Consider the following 23,914-nt stretch of genomic DNA (forward strand, 5'->3'; position numbering starts at 1 on the left):
AATTGTTAAGGAAGAAGAAGATCCCCAAGCGAAGGAGAAAGAAGACATAATTCATCGTCTTCCACCCACACGTGCGAGCTAGGGTTTCTGCAGTAGCTGAAAATTGCTAGTCGAAATTGCAGTCTTAAGTTGCAGGGCTGAAATCTTGATCAAAGTAGAAGTTGTAGTTGTCATAAGGCAAACTTTGACTTGGTTGACTTTGTGAGAAGGAAGTTCTTGAAGAGGTTTGACTTGGTCTTGGAGGGGTCTTTGATAGGGGTCTTAGGTCTTGGAATTCATAATTTCAAGTTCTATAAGAAGAGAAGAATTCTTGTGGGTTTTCCTCTCAGGAGGAGAGGTTTTGGCCCTGGCTTATAACCTACATATTGTGTCCTCTTATGTATTTGATCTTCGTTTGGTAGTTGTTTGATGATAAGAACATAATAATAATCAAGTGAAGGAAGAAGCTAATAAAGTTAAATAAAAATACATCACAAGCAGTTATTAGATCAAGAGAAATCACCTAATTGAGCTGCCCCTAGATTTCCCAATAGGGTGTGATTGGCCAAGAGGAGGCCAAATTGATTTGCTAGTGGGAAAAGGGTTTGCCTAGTTATTTTCCACTAAGATAAAATTCTCAAAGCTTTGCCGGAAAGGTAAGCGGTTGTAATTCTTTGATTTGTTGTAGATAATAATAGAACCCTCATCTGCTGCATTGTATTTCCCGTTAGGGATTTCCAGGGACTATTCTCCAAAAATATTGGTGTTAGATTTATTTTGTGTGTGCATTATTTCAAAGTTCTAGTATTTTATTTTCTACAATATATTTTTAATTGTGAAGAATTGTAATGTGAGTTTATTGATATTTGTTGTTAATAATTAACAAAAGACAAATAAAGAGTTTTGTAGGTGTAAATCAACACAGGGCTTGGAAGAGAGCACATGAGGGTTTCAACCCAGTTTATTAAGTTCTCCTATGTATTTGAGTTCGCAATTTTTTTAGAGATGGTCGCAGTAGGATTGAGAGATCAGGATAAGTTAGATGAAGGCTCCAACTTTCGTTTCTGGAAGGCCAAGATGCTTTTTCTAATTGATGAGCATCGTTTGAAGGAGTTTGCTACAACAGTTATTGCTGTGCCAGCAGATCCCATCCAGTTTCATGAGTATAGGAGGGATAACGCCAAAGATAGGAGGATGTTCCTTTATAGAGTCAGGGATCACACCGTTCCACATATCGCAGAAAAGGGAACAAGGAAGGAAATGTGAGATGCCATCATCAAGCTGTACCAAGATCCATCGAAGAATCGGAAAAAGATACTCAAAGAGAAGCTGAGGACTGTCAAGATGAAAAGGGCGAAGATGTCACCACCTATTTCACCAGGACTCAGTCTGTCAGAGATGAACTCGCCTTAGTAGGAGAGAAGCCAGCAAATGACGAGCTAGTGTGTACAACACTCAATGGGTTTACTAAGGAATGGTGTGCAATTGTCTAAGTGATTTATGGGCGTGACACACTTCTAGGGTTGGAGCGCCTATGGAGTGATTTCACTCAGGAGTTGAATCTTAACTTAGTCGAGGGCACTACCTGTAGCAGTGGGAAGGCAATAAAAGTGAAGGAGGAGCAAGAGAATGTTGCTCTCATAAAAAAAGGTAAACCTAAGAAGGGTCCCAACAAGGGACAAGACTCAAAAGGAGAAAAGGACTTGTCGAAGGTTAATTGTTTTGGCTGTGGTGAATTTGGTCACTATGTTATCTATTGTCCTAAGAGGAAGAAGGACAAAAAGGGGAAGCAAAAAACTACTTCGTTAGAGATCGAGAATTTGTCTTCTAGGTTGGAGGATGAATTTGCACTTATAGCGACACTAGACTCAGGAGGAGTATGAGGCTCGAGTGTGCCAGATTGGGTAGGGTTCGAGAAAGGAGGAGCAAGGAAATCTAGATCATAGCCAAGGGGGGTTTGATTTGTAGATTAGGTCTAGTTGTTGTGCATGTGTTTCCTCAGTTGGACCATTAGCTTTGCTATGGAAGCCCAAGAAATAAGTATTAGCAGGATTGTAGTGTTGGAACAATCGTGATATGGGAGGTACATGAGTTTAGTGTTAGCAAGGCACATTCAGATACTTGAGAGATAGTTGCAGAGCCAGTTGCAATGTGAGCAAGGCACTGTTAGATACTCGGGAGACAGTTGCAAAGCTAGTTGCAATAACACAATACATTAGGAGAGATCAATACACAGTGGCAGTGATAGCAACAACGTAGGGGCATCAACAGTGTGAGATCAGAGTAGCGCATATTGGTTCAACTATAACATGTAGTAGGAGAATCAAAGTAATGTAGTGATAACATGGTGGACAATGATTGCTGGAGGATTTTCTTTGCAGAGATTTCCAACTTATCATTGGAAGACGAAGATATATTTGCAAGTAGTGCGAGTTGATTGAGGCAGAGGGAGTTGCCGGTCAGATCAATTTGCAGAAGAGAATCAGTTCCCGGTTTGATGGTTTGGTTTCTAGTGGAGGCCATGGTGATTTTCGGCAGCGCGAGTTTTCCAAAGAGTAATTGTAGGTATGTAGCTGCAAAGGTTGATTTAGAGTCTCAAAGGGAGGCCAAATTGATTTGGAGGGGCCAAGTATTTTCCAGGAGGTCAGATCAACTAGCAGAAGTGAAGGAATGAATTTACCAGAGGTTTGCTAATTTTATGGTAACTAGTTGTATCATAGATATTAGACACCAACAATGTGGATTAGGTTGGCTACAACATGTTCACACAGATCAATAGGTTGTTGATATACTCACGAACTCCTTGGGTAAGGCAAAGTTTGTCTTCTTTAGGGAGATGATGTGAGTAGCGGAGAACACTTTCCTCGCTAAGTGGGAGTGTTAGTTTTTCGGGTAGCAACGAACAAATGTTCTAGTCTCTATGGTGTCTAAGGGACTAAGGAATACGAGATTTCCAAACCCAGAAAAGGTTTTTCGAGAAACACCGTAGAAACACCTCAATTAGATTAATTAGCCAATAATGATATCTTTCCCAAGTCTAACATAGGAAAACTGGTTAATTAAATCAGATTAATTGAGGGAAAGTGATTTTTCTCTAGAGACTTTTGAAAAGGTGAATTGATGGAGTCAAGATGATCTTAGCCATCGATTGAGATGTGATCATCGCTGTTGATTGATCAACAAAAGGTTATAAGAGCAAGTTAATGGGGTTTGGAGAAGATATTGAAGAGAATTGAGTAGTTTGACTTACCCAGTTGCAGTGATTCAACTAGGAAGACACCAACAATGAGGAATTCAACAATGAGAATTTCTGGAGAAATTCTCAGGAGGTTTCCAATGTTCCAGACTCAGGAAAGGAGGCCTAGATTTCTAGCAGAGGAGGTTGATTAAGCTAGTGCGAGTGGCCAACTCCCCAAAGCGAGTTGCAGGAGCAGTATATCACTTCCAGTTGGCGGGAGAGTTGCGGGAAGGAGTTGCAAATAGCTTCAGGAGGCAGATCGACTTCCAAGAAGTCCCGAAGGTTGTGAAAATTTCCCACAAGCTGCAATGTGCATTCTTGGTAGACAGTGAGAATGCCAGAGAGGAGTGCGAGTGGCCGAGAGGAGGTCAAATTGATTTGCTAAAGGGAAAAGGGTTTTCCTAGTTATTTTCTAAGGAGATAAAATTGCCTGAGCTTTGGTAGAATGGCAAGCAGTTGTAATTCTCTGATTTGCTGAAGATAATAATAAAACCCTCATCTGATGCACTGGTTTCCCTTTAGGGTTTTTCCAGGGACTATCGTCCAAAAACATTGGCGTCAGATTTATTGTGTGTGTGCATTATTTCTCAAATCTAGTGTTTTATTTTCTGCAACATATTTTTATTTGTGAATAATTGCTGTGATATCCCCAGTTTTGTGAGCTTGAGAATTTTGGTAAATTTAATTAGGAGGGGCAAATATTATTTTGGAGAAAGGTGACAAGTATTATTTTATTGGAGATTGGCGACAAATTATTAATTTATTAAAATGAAGGAAAAAGTCACTTAGTGGAAAATGGCCCCACTAATAAAATAATAATTAAAAGGGGAGTCTAGAAGCATGGGGAGAAATTATAAAAGGAGGGACTCATTTGTTGATCATCTTTTTGACTATTACACTTTACATCTTCTCTTGGAGCTCTTTAGCACAAGAAGAGAATTGTTGTTTAGCATAGGAGTTCCAAGCGGAATTCCACCCTCATTTTGGAGAACTTTGAGTGTCTCCCTAGTGGGGAAAGTTTGGGGAGCTCAATTCAAAGTTTCCATTGGACATATTTTCAGGTTATCACAACTAGTGTGTGTTTCTTCCATGGCCCATAAGTGGTTCGAATTACTTGTAGGGATATTAGTTACGGAGGAGTAGAACATCGGAGGATATGCAGATGTTTTCCATTATTTTATCAGGAGATTTTGTGGTGATTAGGAGGGCTGAGTTTGAGGGAATTCTTAGGGTTGAATTTCTACATCTATTGAAGTGTGCAACAGTTTCCAGGCAGGCTTGCGTAGGGGTTGGAGGAAAAGAGGTTGAGGAGAGATAATGCTCGAAGATTGGAGGTATACCTCAAGGGAGAATTTAGCTAGAGTTGGGAGATATTTCCAGTGGTGTATTTGGGTTTAATTCAACATTATCAAGACTTGGGAATTTTCTCACCAAATTGGGTGATTTGCAGTTGTTGGGGGTCACCGGGGGTCGATGGATTTAGCCCAAACCCTTTTTGGGTTTTTGTGGGTTAATTGAGAAGACTGTGAAGCTAATTTTCTAGATTTTTTTGAGCGATATTCAGGGTTGAAATCCTCATTCTTATAGCTGGGCGAATTGTTAGTTAGCTGGAGAATTTGCATCACTTTGTGGGTTCGATTTTGGCTTGGAGATGGTCAAATCTTTTTTGGGAATTTTTGGGTTTGAGGAGAGGAGCTCATGGCTGCAATTTCAGAGCATTCCAGGCATTATTTTGAGCAGAACTTCTAGTTCCATTTGGCAGCCTATAACAATTTTTTTGGGTAGTGTGCATTATCAGTTTGGAGCCATTTCAGTAGTTGGGACAACGAGATTTCACTTGCGGTTTGCATAGCTTGCATAACAAGCCCATGTTCCATTGTTCATACTCATTATGTACTTAGATTCCCATTGATTAATAAAATGGCTCTGTTATTATGCTTATTTTATATGGTGTTTTGATTTGGGTGCTTGGACTTCAACTTTAATTGTTGTTACTAATTCATGTTTTTGGTATTTACTGTTATTTCCCAATTAGGAATATTACAATTGCAGTGTGAGTTTATCGATATTTGTCGTTAATAATTAATAGAAGACAAATAAACTGCATAAGTTAGGAGATAAATTTCCAGTTGCTATGATTCGTGGATATTTCACACCCCTCCAGAAGGAAGGATCTCAAGGGAGGTCACATTGGACTAGGGGCGAAGGATAACCTCCTAGGTGAAGCATGGGAACAAGGATATAACCAAGAGCGGTCAATCTTCCAACTTGGCCTATGATCCATATAGGCATGTCCCAAAACATTAAATGAAAGCACATGATTACGAAAATGGTTAATGTACCCTTCGATAGATGGCCCACCTTCCTTGCATGTTAGATGGTGGAGAGAGCTTTAACCATAGCGTAGGTGGATAAATCTAATGTAAAGCTATCTATGGGCCATCATAGGGTTGCTTGCTCGTTGTTAAACGAGAAAATAAGTATTTTCCCACGAGTTACCCACTTTTCGTGGGTATTAGAACCCTCTATGATATTTTCACCGAAATGGCATTTGTAAGTTGTAACATTGCTTGATATAAACAATAATGGGTTGAAACGACGAGGAAGATTGATATCTTGTGATAGAAGAGTAATATTTGTTAGTCAACATGGTAAGAACATGTGCTTATAACTGAAAATATAGAATGAAGATAAACATGAAAGTAACAACACACATAAGAAAGAGATGTGTAAGGATTTGTCTTCACAATTTGCACTCTCTTTACTTATATGGGTGTATATATGAGTACTGTTGCTGCAAAATCTAGGGGGCCTAGTGTGAAGCCCCACTAGGTAGAGCCAAACCTTAGGGCAATAAGAGAAATCGTTGCCATTATCACCTCACCGACCCTTCTCTTGGTCTTAAGTGGTCTTAACTGCAAGGGAGGTTTCCCTAAAGGCTCACATAAAGATATTCAATGAAAATGGCTAAATGTGATTAATATCAACTTTATAAGACAAGATATGGTACTGGCGAAGTCTAGAATGCCTTAATGTTCTATGCCAAAGTTAAAGTGCTTTATTTTTAGACCAATTAGAGGGCTGTTATAAGTTAGGGTTTTGCAAATTTTCAATGATAGAGCATGCTATGTCATATAATAGCCTAAAGAAAATGTCTTTTAATGATTGATTAATAAAGGAGGCATGACCTTCAAATAAATACCAAGGATCTAGGGTTTTTATTAGAGTTTTATGGTTGTAATCGTGCATAAACAAGAAATAAATGATGACGTTAACCTCAAAGAGGAGAGTTCGACATGCAATAACACTAGATTTTGCTATTATATTATTTCTTGATGCATTTCCTACTTCAAGGACCATAAAACATTAAACATAAATTTACTTTTTACTATTTTTCACAAAAAACACTAGCCTAACCCTAGGTATTTAGGAAAAAGAATGAAGAGGGATAAATTTAATGAAAAATATGGTTGATCAACACAACTATGACTAGTGCCTTGTCTGAAATGGGCTTTATGGAGTCCTCTAGGGGAAAGATCAATGAGAGTGACCTTGATGGAGTAAGGGGGGATGACTAAGGCATCCACTTTTAGAACCCTAACAATTTTCCTTGTGAGGGGTGTTAGATTTTGGTAGCATTAGACAGGTGGTTTAGTCTCGCTTTGTGTCTAAGAGACTGAGGAACACGAGATATCCAAAACCCAGAAAAAGTTTCGTGAGATAAGCTTGCGAAACGACTTATTTAAATTAATTGGTCAATAATTAAAAATGCCCAACTTAGGAAAATTGATTAATTAATGGGAACTAATTAATGATGATCGAGAATGCTCTAGAGACTCACACCGATTGAGTCTAAGATGATCTTAGTTGTTGATGTGGATCTAATCATGGTTGTTGAAGCTCCAATGAGAGATTATAGGAGCAAGTTGATGGGATGGAGATAGACACAATTGTGACAGCAATAACAATGTAGATCGAGCTACCCTGTGCACAAAGATTCAGCGAGGGAAGAGTTTGAGCCAGAGGGAGAGCATCAATGATTGAGGGAGCAACAAAGGAGAATTTCAGAGGAGTTTCCTAACAGTTTTCTGGTGCCAGAGAGGTGAGAAAGAGGGAGGTCGGATTATTTTGCAGAAAAACCATCCATGCAGTGCAAGTGAGCTAGAAACCCCAGTGCTAGTGCTAGCAAGAGATCGATTCAGTTGCTGAAGGCTGAGAGACCACCCATAAGGTAGCTCAAGTCATTCCTAGAGGCAGAGGGAGGCTAGGTGGCCCAATTGGAGGTAGTTTCATTGGCTGCATGACTTGTGCAGGCTAGCAGTGCGAGCAGGCTAGAATGAGGCCAATTGATTTGCAAACGGAGAAAATTCTCTCCTAGAGATTTTGCTAGATATCTATCGGAGGATTGCAGTGAGGCATCTAGATTGTTGCATAATAAAATAAACCCTCATTTGCTATATTGGTTTTCCCTTCGGGGTTTTTCCGGGGGCGTTAGTCCAAAAGTTATTGTGTCAATTTTTATGTGTGTGCATTTATTTTGCAGATTCTAATTTATTATTTCGCAACGTATTTTATTTGTGAAGAATGCATCAGTGAATTATTTGTTATTTGTCGTAAACAAATAAGCTGCTAATAAGTTAGGAAAATAATATCTAGTTGGTGAATTTGTGGAAATTTCATTAGGGGGAATTTAAAATTTAAGGGATGCAAGCTTTGAGTTCCCTTAAAGGTTTCCTAGAAAACAATTTTGCGTGTTATAAAGGAGCAAAATTTCAAGATAGATTTTAGTGTTAATTTTAGGTATGTTCTATGCTGAGATCAAATTTACTTCAATTTTCCATATTAGCTCAATATCAATTCCAGATTAGCAATCACATTTAGCATGATGGTAAAATGCAGATAGAACATAAACATAAATGACAAAAAACAAGCCAAGACAAGAGGACACCCAGGGATAAACCCCAATGTGGGGAAACCCTTGATCAATTCTTCTTATGTTCAATAGTTCAACAGAGAGAGAGATAGTACATATATGTCAGAGGTCAACATTTTGACTTATCACAGAGATCTTCTCTATGAAGATAACACATGAGTTGGCTGATCTGAACTCAGGTGAAGACATACTGCTTCAGTTGATTCTCCAAATTGATTCCATCACTGTGCTGCACCTCATCATCATGCTGCACTCGACATTGTGCTGCACCTCATCATCATGCTGCATCTAATCACTATGCTGCATCCTTCATGTTGCACTATTGTACCCTTCATTGCACTATGCATACTGCAATACATCATCATCACACTGCTGCATGTATTTTGCTGCTACACTACTCACATCATGCTGCTGCACCCATCATCATCAAGCTGCATCCATTGTGCTGCACCATACTGCACCATGTTGCTCCATGCACCTTACTGCACCATGTTGCCCATGCTCCTTACTGCACCATGTTGCCCATGCACCATACTGCACCATGTTTCTCCATGCACCTTACTGCACCATGTTGCTCCCATCATGCTGTCACTTATCACTCCATGTCCATCATCACTACACTGCAATATTGTATCCAATTACCAGCCTTAGCTGCTTGCTATGGCTTGCATCCTAGTAGAGCAACTAGGCTATAGTTACAATCTTGATGACACAGTGTTACTTAAGGACAACGTTCAAGGTCCTCTCCTATGACATCATTTAGGTAGCGTAGAGTTTCTTTATGACATCGTGAAAGGCTTTTACAAGTAGCACGTAAAACCTCCTTCTGACTGCGTCTTTGACTCTTTCTAAATAGCGGGTTATAACACCTTTGAGGACTGTGTTTGGGGCAACATAGAGTCCTCTTGCGGTGGAATAGGGCCAGCCTTTAGGGTGTCTCTGAACAGAGAATAGGGCACACACATAACTGTGTCTAGGTCTCTTTGGAACAACGTATAGATCTGTCCTTAGGACAGCGGATTTAGGACCCTTTGAACAATGCATGAGAGCCAATATTTTGACAACAGTTTAGGGCTTGAACTGACTACAGTTAAGGCACATAAAACTGCGGTTTATTCTCTTCAAAGCTAGGGCTAGGACTGCGGCCATAATTCTGTGGGTAAAACACTTCCTTACTGCGGCTAGGGTAAGAAAGGTCTCTTCTAGACCAGCGTTTAGGCTTCTCCTTGCTGCTTTATCGAAGCCCTTTTTGGACAACGGAGGAGCCTCCCTAAGTCTCCTTCATGACTGCGGTTAGGGCATGTTTCCTTGACAACATATAAGGCAACGTAGAGCCTTCTTATTTTGACTGTAAGTAGGGCTAGGGTATCTCCTCTTAGGGCAGCGAATAGACTTCCTTTAGATAGTGTCTAGAGTTGGGGCAAACCCTTTAGGGCAGCGTATCCTCTTAGTGACTCCTCCTTCCACCAAAACCCAAAGAAAAGTGGAGAGGAAGAGATCACAAGAAGAGTCTGTGTTCAAATGACTAGCAAGCCAACTCTTTTTATACTAAAACGTTGAGCACAAGTGGGGGCAATTTGGTTGCTCGCTGACCTTGACGAATTGTCCCATAACACAAATAAATTCATATCTCCATGAATACATGTCGAAATCGGATGATCTTTAGATCAATCCTACACCTCTCGACGAGAGGAATCCAAGAAAAATATCAGCTGCCATGAATAAGTAGACCCACATGGAGTTTGGCCCTAGTTTCCAATTTTAACATTTAGCAATTATATTATGGCACAAAATAGAAACCCTGTTACGCAAATACAATACACAGAATATAGAAAATATGTAATAAACATGCAAAATTCTCATAGAGACAAGAGACTAATTCACACTCTTTAAAAGAGGAGTGAATGAGTGTGTGGTGATGATAAGTGGAAAATGTCTCCTTTGTTTATATGAATAGTAACTTGCCTTAGTTTCACTAATTTTACAATCAAAGGAATAAAACACAAGTTTACTTGAGTGTTCAACAAGTGAGAGGTCACAAGCCAACCTCAATATAGCTCAAAAAACATAACAATAAATATCAAAATAAGCCCCCACCTGTGGGAAATAAAGTCGTCCACTATGATGTCATCCTCCATAAATGCTCAATATGCCACAAGCAAGTGACAAATGGATCATGAGTGCTCCAAAATCCAAGGAAAACTCCAAATGCAATAGGTATGTCTCTAAAAGTGCCTCCAAAACTATGATGTCATCACCAAAGTGCCCTACGTCACCCTTTTACGAGTAGAAGGAATGATGCAGTACCCTCATGCTCAAGTGTTGGGGTCTACAAATGACATGCAAGCCCTCCCATGTCATCTCAAAGATAACCAATCATCATCTTGGCTCCAGAACAAGCAATGGCCTTCAAATAGTGTATATTTGGGCACATCATTAATAAATCCAACACCAAACCATCAATGGCTCAATGTTTCAACATCTAGGGGTCATGAGTGTCAAGTTCCATGTGGAATCATCTCATAACTCAATGCTCATGTTTGGAGGGGCAACACTACATCATCAAGGTCAAAATTGTTTTTTGGACAGGTATAATGACCTTTGGAGTGTTGTTGAATGCGATGAAGACCAACTCGCAAGGGGCCCTTTGCTACTATGATAACATCATCTGACAAAACTCTCTCAAGATCAATTGAAATCAACAATTATTAGGGACAATGACCATAAATGCATCATAGTGGACCATACCTAATGTTAGGGATGTTACCCACTATTTTGTGGGTGATATCCCTAGGAGAATATTTTTTCTCCAAGATGGTCCTCAGTTGGCAATCATCAACCCCTTGTAGTCACCAACTAGCTCATTGTATCATTTCTCTGTCACCTGGGCCAAACATGTGGTCCCTCGCCCATCTGCCATGATCATATGTTTGAAGATGGGCTTCCGGGACCTAAAGGTATGCCTTGTCATTTGGTAATTGAGTATTATAGTTTGCCTATCATGGACACTTATGGGCATGGATTGATGGGGGATTCGGCGGAAAGAATGGGTTAGGTCTGTTCCCTTATCCCCTAGCCACCTTTTGGATATTAACCTTAGTCCCGTGGGATCTCTTTTACTGACCATTTGGATTTAGGGATGGTATTTCATGAGAAACCCCGATTTTGATTCCCTGGTCTCGCTCCCTTATCTGCTTATATTACCCTCTTTCCACTCATTATCACCCCATTCATCATTTCTCCCACCCGGGTCCACATTCCTCCACTGGGTCCACATAGGGTTAGCTTGCCCCTTCCCCTTGCCCACACCTTGGGTCATGGCTTGGAATGAAGCCTGAAGGTTGATTCTGCTAAAAAGAAAGATAAAAGCATATTTGACCACATTCAACAAGAAAATGTACCACAAAATGCAAAAGGTGGCTGGGACAAATACATGTAGCACGTGGGCAAGAGGCAATACATGAGCTCTACCACATCATCATGGCCATCACCCTGGTTCCTGCAGGTTCTATGAACCTCTTTCATCATATAGGAACCCATGATTGTCTCAACCACCTCAAAAAGCGGTATTCACTGCTATATCTTATACGTCATGCTCTTACCCCTTGAGCCCCGAGTAGTTGATCAAAGAAAATCATAAAAAGGCAAAAGGAATATAAAGAAGGGTGGAAATATCAAGGCTGGGGCACCTCATGTACCACAATTGCTCCCTCCTTCCTATGCATTATAAATTCAAGTGTGGGCTTCCCTCTTACTAACTACCCTTGTAGCCTAGCATGTGACCCAGGGCTGCCCCTTTTCATTCCCTTCATTCACCTATCTATCACATGCAACCACCTTTTGAAGGATGTACCTTGAATATATTATCCCCTTTAAAGGTAAAAACCACCTAATAGGATTCTTGGTTAACCCCATTTGGAGTTTAGGAGACATTGGCACATATTGAAGCCCATTATGTAAGGGCAGACACATCTCTAATGACTTCTTGTACTAGAAGGCGAGGGGATGCATTGGATCTTAAGCAGGATTGTAGATGGTCTCCATCTTGGGTTTGGTCTCTGTATACGGGGTCCTAATCCTCCAGAGGGCTACATTGGCACATGTAGGGTGTGTGTTGAGAACCATGGGCCTCCGTAGCAGCAAAAAACAGTCATTGGATCCCGACAACCATGCAGGGATTGCTCGTGGTTCGCTTATTGGACAAGGAAGATGCATTTGATCCGTCATGACCGACTGGCCCTAGATTTGCACCATACACTTGGCAGATGATGCAGGACTTGCACGATGATGTGGCATCACCTACACCATCATCCTAGTCCTTGCAGGTGATCTACAGGCATCTTCGATTTGTTTGGGGACCCACGAGGACACTTGTGTGCCCCCATGTGTCATTTGGAGAACCACATGTATTTACAAGGGGCCAACTCCTTGTCCACTGCTTTTGAGGGTCCTAATCTTCATTCTGGCACCCAAGGACCTCATTAGGCCTCTTAGAGGGCCCGACGACATGCATAAATTATTATTTTGACCTCTTGAGAGGCTTATTCTTTCATTTATGAGCTAGTTTGGTGGGCTTGTCACCAAAAGTTGAATTATTGCTAGTTTGGTGGGCTTGTCACCAAAAGTTGAATTATTAGAACATTATTTTATTTTGGGACTTATGTAGGCCAAGGAGGCTAATTCGAACTCCTAATTAGTGTGTAAATACAAGTGAGATGAAATCATTTGCTCATCATCACTTTGGATTGGATCTTTTTTCTCTCTTGAGAATTTTGCACTTTTTCTAGAGGATGAATTGGAGCTTTATGGATGAATTTTGATGTGTGGATATTGGTCTATCTTATCTTGGAGCTTCTCTTTTGTCAATTGTGGATGGTTGGATATGTTCTGTTACATGTAGGTGCCATAGCCATGTGACCAGCTAATGGTGGTCCAACATCTTGAATGTATAGATGTAAGGAGGGAGCAATCATGGAAGCATGTGTTATCCCTTTTCTCATCCTGCTTTTTACACCCCTTTGCTGTGCTTTTTAATTTTTATGATTTGTCTTTATTAGGTGCATAGCTTAGGAGCCCAAGTTTGCTTTTGAAATGTTCCATTATCCCTTTAAGATGAGGCAGTTTCTCACTCATCAAGGTTTTGGGACTTATAGGAGTTCCTTTGTTTAGATTAAGCATTAGATGCTTGAAGAAATGGGTTTTGTCTAATGAGGGCGTTAGAGCTCATTTCGGCTTTTGCCCATGTGCCAAATTAATGTCCAAACAATCTTTTGCATTTTTCATTTTTCATTCATTGTGGCTTTTTATGCTTTTTTCTTTTAGCTGCATCAACCTCTAGGGCTAAGTTTATGGGCCTAGACTCAGGGATGCAGATGAAGTGTGCCAATCCCAATGACCACCCACCCGAAGAATGGAAATGAATAACATGGAGAGATGCAAAATGGTAATTACGGATTGCCTTGGACATGCTACATCAATTAGTGCTTCCCTAGTAGTGCCCTTTCTAAAATCCTAGGGCCTGAGAGGAGGTTCCACTTGACTAGAATCAAAGTTTAACCTCCCAGGTGAAGTAAGAGAACAAGATTACAATTGAGATTGGTCAATTATCCAGTTTTGCCCTGTGATCCATATTAATATTTCCATAACATTAAGTGAAAGCACATGATTATAAACATGTTTAAAGTACCTGGTAATGGATGATCCTACCTTCCTCCAAGAAGGAATGTCGGATGGGAGAGAAATCTGACTGGAGCAAGAGGGGGAGGATCCTGGCATAATGTTATGTCCTGATCATATAGGGCTGTTGGCTGGCTGGCTGTACAAAGAGGATAAAAGTTTTCTCCTATGGCTTACCTACTCTTTTGGTGGGTAACAAGTACAGTGGGTATATATTTGGGATGTACAAGGTGTAAGTGCCATGGAAAGCTTGCACATTTGGCTATCTAAATATAAGTTATCCAACAAGGAAATAGGTGAGACATTAAAAACAAAATTTAAAGTCTATCTACAAGATATTTTACAACCACTTTGTTGGAATGTTAACACTCCAATAAAAATCAATGTAAGATGAGTGGCTTTGATAATAGAATGTCATTATCTTGGACATAATTAATAAAGGGTGATTGATGTGAGGTAGTTATGTCATCTGGGAAGCTCAACTACCTAATGAATCAATTTAAAGGGAATTGCCCTTATGGTATTGAATGATGCCATTTCTGTAATTTTATTTCTACATATCTCATCTCTCACTTCGTATTTTTATAATTAAAATTTTAACACAAGATATTTTACAACCACTTTGTTGGAATATTAACACTCCAATAAAAATCAATGTAAGATGAGTGACTTTGATAATAGAATGTCTTTATCTTGGACATAATTAATAAAGGGTCATTGATGTGAGGTAGTTATGTCATCTGTGAAGGTCAACTACCTAATGAATCAATTTATAGGGAATTGCCCTTATGGTATTGAATGATGCCATTGCTGGAATTTTATTTCTACATATCTCATCTCTCACTTTGTATTTTTATAATTAAAATTCTAACACACTCTCCATTGATGGAAACTTTACATGCTCCGACTTTGAAGAGGGGATCTCATCATTTCTTCCCTGTTCAAAGAATTTGTTTCTAATTTCTGCAATAAATGGGGAAACTACTGCTGAAGAGTTGGATTGAGACAACCACTGGCTTATGTAGTAAAAGTTCCTTTTCTTCCAATCAAGTAGGTGGCTAGTTGTCTACTAGCTTCTTGTAGTACCTGTATGGACATTGAACAAATTTTCTTGTTGCAATGGAGGCTGAAAATCTGGAACTGTATTTTGGATAAATGATAGAGTTGTCCTCATCTAGATGCTAAATTGTGTGTAGTTTAGCTATCCCACTGCTTAATTTTATAATGATAGATATGAAGAGTGTGGACACGGAGTTGATCATCCAAACAATAGGCATTGGAGCCAACTGCCTGAGTAATGGTGTGAAGCCCATACTGGGTTTGGCGTCATGATGCTGCTCATCGGAAAACCTTTGCTTGTCTAAATGCAAACATACCCTTGAGAAACTTGAATTGATGAGGAATTTGATGCTGAACATGAAATTCATTGTACTTTGTCAGTTCCTGATCCAGATATGTTGAATACCCTTGTGGGTATTTTGGCAAGATTCTTGATAAATGTTGTAGCTTTGTGTTGCTCCTGTGCATGTTCAGCAAGCATAGGTGGAGAACTTGGGTTTTCATATGAAGCTATAGGCTGGAATCCATAGAATGCCTCAAATGCATGGATGCATAACCAGTCCTATCATGGCTGTGCTATATGATGTTTAAATACCTATCCCACTTATTTTTCTGATAATAGATACAGAGAGAGTGGGCCAAGGTTCTATTCACCATATCTGAAAGCCCATCAGTTTGTGCATGAAATGAAGTAGAGGAATGATGCTATCAAGGGGGCATCTTTTCTAGCGATTTCCTGAAGTAATTAAAAAACTCAAATCCTGCTCAGAGACATTCATTAAACCAAATATTTTCTAATTTCTATACACTAGAAGAATAAATCTGTAGCTGTAGGAACAACTATTGTTCTGCTGTCCACGTTCTCACTTGTCTTTAGAACTGGGCTTTCCTCAACTCACAGTCACCCTTCGCCTGTCCATTTTCTTTCACGTCGGCATCTTCCCTTCAATCTGCGTGTTAGAATGAAAAGCAATGTGCTTGCAGCTCATTATCAAGGCCATGAAGGGTCATGCACATGTTAGCAGGTTGAGTCATCAGCTCAGTATTTCAGGGAACACACTCCACAGTCTATACAGGATGGATTGAACGTCACTGAGAGAGGCATCTTAATTCTGGATGAACTCCAGCTGTACATGAAGTCACTGGACAGAAGGATGAAGAGGATAGAAGACCACCTGGGCAATCCTCCAGATTCTGGCAGCTCTCCTTTACATGGCAAGGATTCCTTTGAAGTGGTTTGTTTAGACTCCTCTTAGTTTTATATTTCATCTCTGCTTTCTATGTTTGTGCTTGTGTTTATCAGTTTATAGTTCAGATAGATTTGACTGGCTAGACAGTATTCAGCTTTGGCTGAGATCTTTTTTGGTCTTTGGCTATAATTTTGGCTGGCAAACTAAGATCATTAAATGCTCAAGGTTTTGCCACTAGTTTGGTTTCCCAAGTGGCAGAGCAGGGCAGCCAAGAACTTCTATGTATGTGCCATCTTGTTTGATCAATAGAATTTTATTTTACACGAAAAAAAAGAAAAAAAAAAGGTTATCCTGTAGAGTATTGGAACAACCATCTTTAAAAATGTACAAAATGCAACAGAGATGCAATTATGTTTATGTTGAGTAGTAGGCAATTTGTAACAGAGTCATGGAATGCCAAATTGATAAAGGTTGATAAAATTCAAGCTCAAGCTTCCAAGTGATGATAATTCATGGAAAATGGTAGTAAAATGTCAACTCTCGTCAAAATCTGGACCAATGTAAAATCAGGACTCAGGGATCTCTTCCATAGAAGCATGAACATTTGCTAGAAAACTTCAGTTCATCATTTTGTGGGTTTGCAGGAGGGTTTTGTGGGGCAGTAGCAGGAATTTGTGAAATTATTTGCCCAATGATAAGTTATGAGTATCTCAGGTTTTCTGCAAGTTTTGGGCTGAAGAGGTGTAAGATTTTTAGGGAAACAAACAGGATCATGTGGAATCCACATAAGATAGAGTTGTTGTGCAGAATAAATGAAAATTGGTAGAAAATCGGCAACTTCATGATTTTGTGAATGGATGATGGTGATGGCATAGCAAAACCCACAAAAACCTTTGTGGAGATGACTTTGGGGCCTGGGCTGCTAATCACTCAACTTACAAGAGAAGGAAACCTTGAATGGGGATTTCAAACAATCCCATAGAAACTGGAAGTGGGAGTCCAATGAGATTGTTGGATAGAAATTAAATTTCCAGGCAACACCAAAATTTTCAAACCCATTATTCTTGATTTCAGGCAATGATACCATTTGAAAATTGATTTATGATCGTTATTGAAAATATATGAGAGCAAGGAAACAAGAAAGCAAGAACACAAAAGAACAAGATGCACATGTTAAAGGCACAATGAATACATATTTAGCCTGATGTGCACAATTAGCTCAAGTACTGTGCCAAACTTTCACACTTGCCTTTCTAAATATAACTTGTCCAAATAAGGAATATAGGCTGAGAGTTAAAAAATGCTAGAAGTATTTACAAGATATTTTACACCCACATTCCATTTATGGAATCTTGCACACTTTGACTTGACAATTAATTCTTGTCAATGATTGCAGTGCAATTCTTAATTGATTACAAATCAATGAAGTGGAGGATGGACAATAGAGGATGGCTTACTAATTTGAAAATGAAGTCATTTATTGGAAATCCCTAAATATTTGCCCTATTGGTTCTCATCAATAAATATAGTACAGTACTCTCTAAGATCTAAGAGCTGGCTAGAGATTAGCTGCTAAATGTCTAGATAAAGAGCTTAAAAAGTTAAAAATAGAGAATATAAGATAAGGTGTAGCTGCAATAGAAGTGCTATAGATTGAGAGGCTCTGAATTTCCTAATACTAAGCAAAAGAAAGGATGTTAAGGCCTCCTTGAGTTGTCAATCAAGGATAAGTGATGAGATCGAATGGTTGGCTTGCTGGTAGAGTCATCAAGCATTTTTAAAGGGTGAATGAATTCATAGATGATATCCTCCTGGGAGTGGTCAGGACTAAAGGGGATTGGTTGTATGACGCTGTGGGGGCACAAGAACAAGGGAGTCTAGGTTTCCCAACATCTGAGGCTAATGAGAAAAAATTATTGATAGAGACTTGACTACATCGTTGAATTTGTTTAGTATGTTGGTGGGGAGGGGTTGGGTAGGGGGAAGCTCAGCTGGAACTCGCATATCTCCTAGTGTGGTGGTGTATGGCTTGTGATATGGAGAAGATCCTCATAGGCCTCAAGAAGGAGGTCCATTAGCCCCTTGGGGTTGGGGGTCAAGAGGAGACTGAAGGTCTTCTCAATTTGAGCTTTGAGGTATCTTGGGTCTTTCATTGTTGTTTGTTTCTCCTCTTAGAGGTGGTAACCAGGAAATATGGGGTGATGCTCTTGAGGGCTTTTGACTAAGGCCATCAATGTGAACATTGAGATATATATCTAAAAACCTCTCTCATGAAGAGAGCAAGTTCATTGGTCAAGGTAGTAGAAGAAGGTGGAAAGGCTTGAATCATGAAATAATAATAAATTGTAACTTTGTTCTCGTAATAAAGTGGACAACAAAAAAATGAGATGAACCTCTATCTCTAGAGTTTGTGAGTGACATAGCTAGAAGATCTTATCTAGTTGTTGATTGGTCTTGATCCAGAGATTGTGATAGTCAACTCGACATTGACCCAGGGGAATTTTGAGGGCATGTGTCTAGTGCTTGCATTTATAAGGAGGGTGGATGATAATGTTAAACCTAAGTTCTAGAAAATGGTTTAGGTAAAAGACCACTTCTGTGTGGAGACACTCCGAATGTATCATCCATGTGGTATACAAATCCACGTGGTATGGATGTTCTTTCTATACATGTCTCCTAATAGCTCAATCCATGTCTTGTTTGGACAATGTTGATTTTTGGGTAGCATCGGATGTGCTCTAGCTCTGAAATGTTGTGGAGGGGCTAGAACACATGAGATTCTCATAACCCAGAAACCGTTTGGTGAAGTTCCAACCGGATTGTATTTTATTAAAATAAATAATATTTTTAATGGGGTTCCTAAGTCTAAACTTAAGAAAATTAAAATATTAATGGGTATTAATGAAAATATGGGTGAGAAGCTTCTAAGAGATGAGGATCAAGTCTAATTTAATCTTAGCTGTTGATTAGAGATTAGATCACGATCGTTGATTTCTCAACAGGAAAAGTATAAAGGAAGGCTTGGGGTCAGTTGGAGAACATACACAGAGAGATAGAGAAATCGTTTTTTTGAAATGAGAAGTTCTTAGGAGGAAAATCGATTGAGGATATCTCTAGCAAAGGGGCAGTTCGACAGAGGGACCTTAGTCCAAGGCCGAGAATACATAGCAGCTCTAGAAAGGGTGACACAGAGGCTAGAGTAGCTAACGCAGTCACTTAGAGGGAGTGCTGGGGTTTTTGTGAGGTAGATCGAGCAACAATTCAACATATCGATTTTTTGAGCTGGGAAAGCTCACTGGGAGGGTGATGCAGCTCCTAGAGGAGGTGACGCAGTTCCAACGCAGAGCTTGGAGTAGCCATCGCTGCCCAGCACTGGGGACAACACAGTCACCTGTGGGGTTTGTTCATCCAGTTACTGGATTTGCCAAAATATTTGTCTCTGGATAGAGGTACTTCTGCCGGGTTTATTCTCTGTTGGGTGAGCCAGATTTGGTACCCTAGTTGTATTCATAAATTTGTTTAATAATAAAACCCTCATATCTGTTGCACCAGTTTTCCCGCATTGGGTTTTTTTGGGGATGTTTAGTCCAAAAATAAGTGTGTCCTTTGTAAGGTTGTCTCATTTATTTTTTAGTACTTGATCTGTATATTGGTGTAGGCTGTAGTGTATTTACATTAATATTTTCTGAAGAATTTTGAAAATAACTTGTTAAACTGAAGAACACAAGTAGGTAATGTAAATCAGTTTACTGCAGTAGGATTTTTGACTTGTTCGATTCAGAATTTTTCACATGGTATCAGAGCGATTGCAGATCAAGGAGGACTGAAGCCATCGGTGAAAGGACAGAGGAAAATTTGTGCTGAAGACAACTGTCCCGAGAGATAGTGCAGTTTCTGGTCGAGAGAGCAAAGGAGGGGTGACACAGTCACCAAGGGAGGCTCACGCAGAGCCTGCGTCAGCCTGATTGGGTGACGTTGTTGCTGCAGAGGGCAATGCAATGATTACTGGGCCAACACAGAGACTGTTGAGTCTCGTTTTTCCAGTTGTCGGGGCTAGAGGTGTAGTGAAAATTTCATCTAGAGTTGCTGGTGGGGTGCTGATTTTGTTGGTGCAGAACAATACCTAGTGGGGTAGAAGCAAAGTAGAGGGAATCAGTTCCTCAGAAGATTTCTTGCCAAGAAATCTAGATCCAGTGCTAAGCAGCAGCAAAGAGAGATCAGAGAGGAGTGGTTCGATAGTGGTTGGCAGAAGGATTTCCGTGAAGGAAATCGAAATTTAGAGGGAGCTTGTTCCTTAGAGGATTTCTAGTGCCAAAGAAATCCAGATCCGAGTTTTGCTGGGGCAACAGCGAAAGAGGGAGAAGAGAACCAGTTTGACATTCATTTGAGTAGAGATGGCAGTTAATGGACTGAGGGATCAGGATAGGTTGGATGGAGCATCCAACTTCGTCATCTGGAAGGCCAGGATCTTGGCAGTTTTGGATAAAAATTTCATCAAGGATTATGCCTTGAAGACGGTTGCTATTCCAGTTGATGTTGATCCTCTCAAGAAGTACGAGGAGGCTTAGGCAAAAGTGAAGTGCATGATCTTGGACGGGGTCAAGGATCATGTGATCCCACATATTGTTGAGAAGGACACAACAAGGGAAATGTGGGAGGCCTTGACCACCTTGTACAAGGGAACTTCCGTTCAGTGGAAGATGTTGCTTGAGAGTCAGTTGAGACAGTTTCAGATGCAGAAGGGAGAAGAAATCGATCCCTTTTTAAGTTGCAAGGGATCCATGACCAGCTAACTTCGGTAGGGGCTACACCAGATCCTGAATTTATGGTCAGGGCTACCCTGAATGCAGTCACTGAAGACTGGGAAACCTTTTTCTAAAGTATCTTGGGCAAGGCTTCTCTTCCCAATTGGGAGGAGATGTGGGCAGCTCTTCGACAAGAAGAGATCAGACGGTTGACCAAGGCGAGAAGCAGCAACAAAGGGATCATAGTCAAGGAGGAAGAGGAGGATGCAGCTCTCGCATCAGCGAGACAAGGGCAACAAAAGAGAGAAAAATGACATATCTGAAGTCAGATGCTTTAGATGTGGAGAAATGGGTCATTTCGCCACAAAGTCCCCTCATAAGAAGGGCAAGGAGGAGAAACCTGACTCAAAGGCTGCTTTAGCGAACGCTGACAAAGAGGACGATGATGAGGATTGCGCCATGAGTGCTCATGCACCTCTATAGAAGAGCTGGGGCGATATTGCGCTGTAGTCGGGGGGACTATAGAAATGGCAGGATCCTTGAGGTGCCCAAACTCTTGGATCACATATGGCTATGGGAGCCCTTAATGACAGTAGCAAAATGACGAGAGTCAGTGGGTGCGAGGGATGTTGGAGCAACAGTGGCAGAGCTAGAGTGCCAAGGTCTGAAGCAATGCAGTAGAGTGTTTAGTAGTGTGGGAGGCACAGAGCAGATACGACAACAGTGTAGTAGCATCAAAGGGCCAACACAGATTAGCAGCAAAGGTAGCTTCAACATCACGGGGTATCCAGACTAACCAACATATCAACTTTTGGGTGACTTTTTCAGTTGCTTACTTCTCAACAACTGAGTTGCAGTGCAACAGTTAGCAATGGCAGTGCTATGGGCAGCATGATGCAACATATTGAGAGGGAGCTGCGGTACAGATGTAGTAGTAACAATGGCAGTGTCATGGGCAACAATAGAGATTGCACCAGTGCAGTGGATGAAGGGTAGCAAGCCGAGCATCAGCAGTGCAGAGGACTGATGTTGTGGATTAGTGTGATGCTTCTGCTGGGAAGTATTGCTAGAGCACATTCCTTGCTAAGAGGGAGTGTTGATTTTTGGGTAGCATCGAATGTGCTCTAGCTCCGAAATTTTGTGGAGGGGATAGAAGTTAGAACACATGAGATCTCCAAGACCCAATTTTTTTTTGGTGAAATTCCACCTGGATTGTATTTTATTAAAATAATTAATATTTTTAATGGGGTTCCTAAGTCTAAACTTAGGAAAATTAAAATGTTAATGGGTATTAATGAAAATATGGGTGAGAAGCTTCTAAGAGACGATGATCAACTCTAATTTAATCTTAGCTGTTGATTAGAGATTAGATCACGACCGTTGAGAAAATCGATTTTCTGAAGTGAGATGTTTTCAGGAGGAAAATCGATTGAGGAGATCTCTAGCAGAGGGGCAGTTCGACAGAGGGACTTCAGTCCAAGGCCGAGAATACATAGCAGAGAGGCAGAGCAGCACCAGGGGAGACAACACAGCTCCAGAAAGGGTGACGCAGAGGCTAGAGGAGCTGATGCAGTCACTTAGAGGTAGTGCTGGGGTGTCTGTGATGCAGATCGACTAGCAGTTCAACTTCAACATATCGAATTTTTGAGCCGGGAAGGCCCACTGGGAGGGTGACGCAGCTTCTAGAGGATGTGATGCAGTTCCAACGTAGAGCTTGGAGCAGCCATTGCTGCCTAGCACTGGGGACAACATAGTCACTTGTGGGGTTTGTTCATCCAGTGGCTGGATTCACCAAAATATGTCTCCGGATAGAGGTACTTCTGCCGGGTTTATTCTCTGTTGGGTGAGCCGGATTTGGCACCCAATTTGTATTCAGAAATCTGCTTATTAATAAAACCCGCATATCTGCTGCACTGGTTTTCCCCCATTGGGTTTTTCCGGGGACATTTAATCCAAAAATAAGTGTGTCATTTGTAAGGTTGTCTCATTTATTTTTCAGTACTTGATCTGTATAGTGGTGTTGGCTGCAGACTGCAGTGTATTTACATTAATATTTTCTGAAGAATTCTGAAAATAACTTGTTAAACTGAAGAACACAAGTAGGTAATAGGATTTCTGACTTGCTCGATTCAGAAATTTTCACAATAGGTGTCCTGGCACATCTAGTGATTACTTGAAAGGGGGTAGGCACCTTGTAGAGATGGCCAGGCACCTTGTAGAGATGGCCACACATTGAAGAGATGGGTATGCTTCAGAAAATATATCCAAAAATCAAGATAAATCCTTTAATGAAAGGTAGTCACGATTGGCCTCTACAACAATCCAAACTTTACCCACTAGAAATGATAATTGCCATTATTTTGTAGATAACAAGTGCAGCACCTCAAGTAGTTCCTATACTCATTTTGGTGAAGAGATGTGACACATGTGCTTTGTGCAACTTCTGGTTTGATTGTATTTGCGAACATGAGTGAAAGAAATCTAATGCTCAAAATTTGTCTTTTATTGAATAATCCTTATTTGACTAACATGAAGACTGTAATTCTTCAGCAGATTTAGAAAAGCATCTTCATACTCCTTGTGACATTGACAAATGTTTGCATATACCTTGTTTGATCATCACTTATCACATTTGATAATTTTGTCTATGACTGCATCTACATCTGCTTGTCACTTTCAGCAATTCTTGACCTTCTTGGATCATTTCAACCTTTCTATTGGGTTTTAGATATCTATTAGTATTTACTAATAAATATCTATAGTGAATAAATCATTCTGACTTGTTTCATTTTACTTTGTCACAATGTAAATTTTTTAGTTTGAATTTTCTGTCTTGTTTTTTTGTCAATCATTTTATGTCTCTTTGTTTCTGTTTGATTTACAGAGTTTGTTTCCCGAAATGCTTTAGTCAGTTCAAATTTGATGTTTAAACCCTGGAATTTTGTAAGTCAACCTGGACTTCAGAAAGAAATCATCCCCAATTCTGCTCGTGGGGAGAAACCGAACATGCAACATTTGAATCTGCAAATTAGTCAATAATAACGTCACTGCTTCAGTTACAACTTATAAGGGTGTCACTGCTTTGTTTGTTACC

The 23,914-nt window shown here is 40.2% G+C and overlaps 1 protein-coding gene across 2 annotated transcripts in view; it reads left to right on the forward strand.

Moving 5' to 3' along the window:
* LOC149222997 (uncharacterized) overlaps positions 1-23,914 on the forward strand; it is an 86,796-nt gene that overhangs the window by 59,168 nt on the left and 3,714 nt on the right. The gene's annotated exons all lie outside the window — the stretch shown is intronic.

Source organism: Pinus tabuliformis, chromosome Q (assembly GCF_031772625.1).
Source record: "Pinus tabuliformis cultivar Carrire ecotype Pingquan chromosome Q, CPIR1, whole genome shotgun sequence".
NCBI lineage: Eukaryota > Viridiplantae > Streptophyta > Pinopsida > Pinales > Pinaceae > Pinus > Pinus tabuliformis.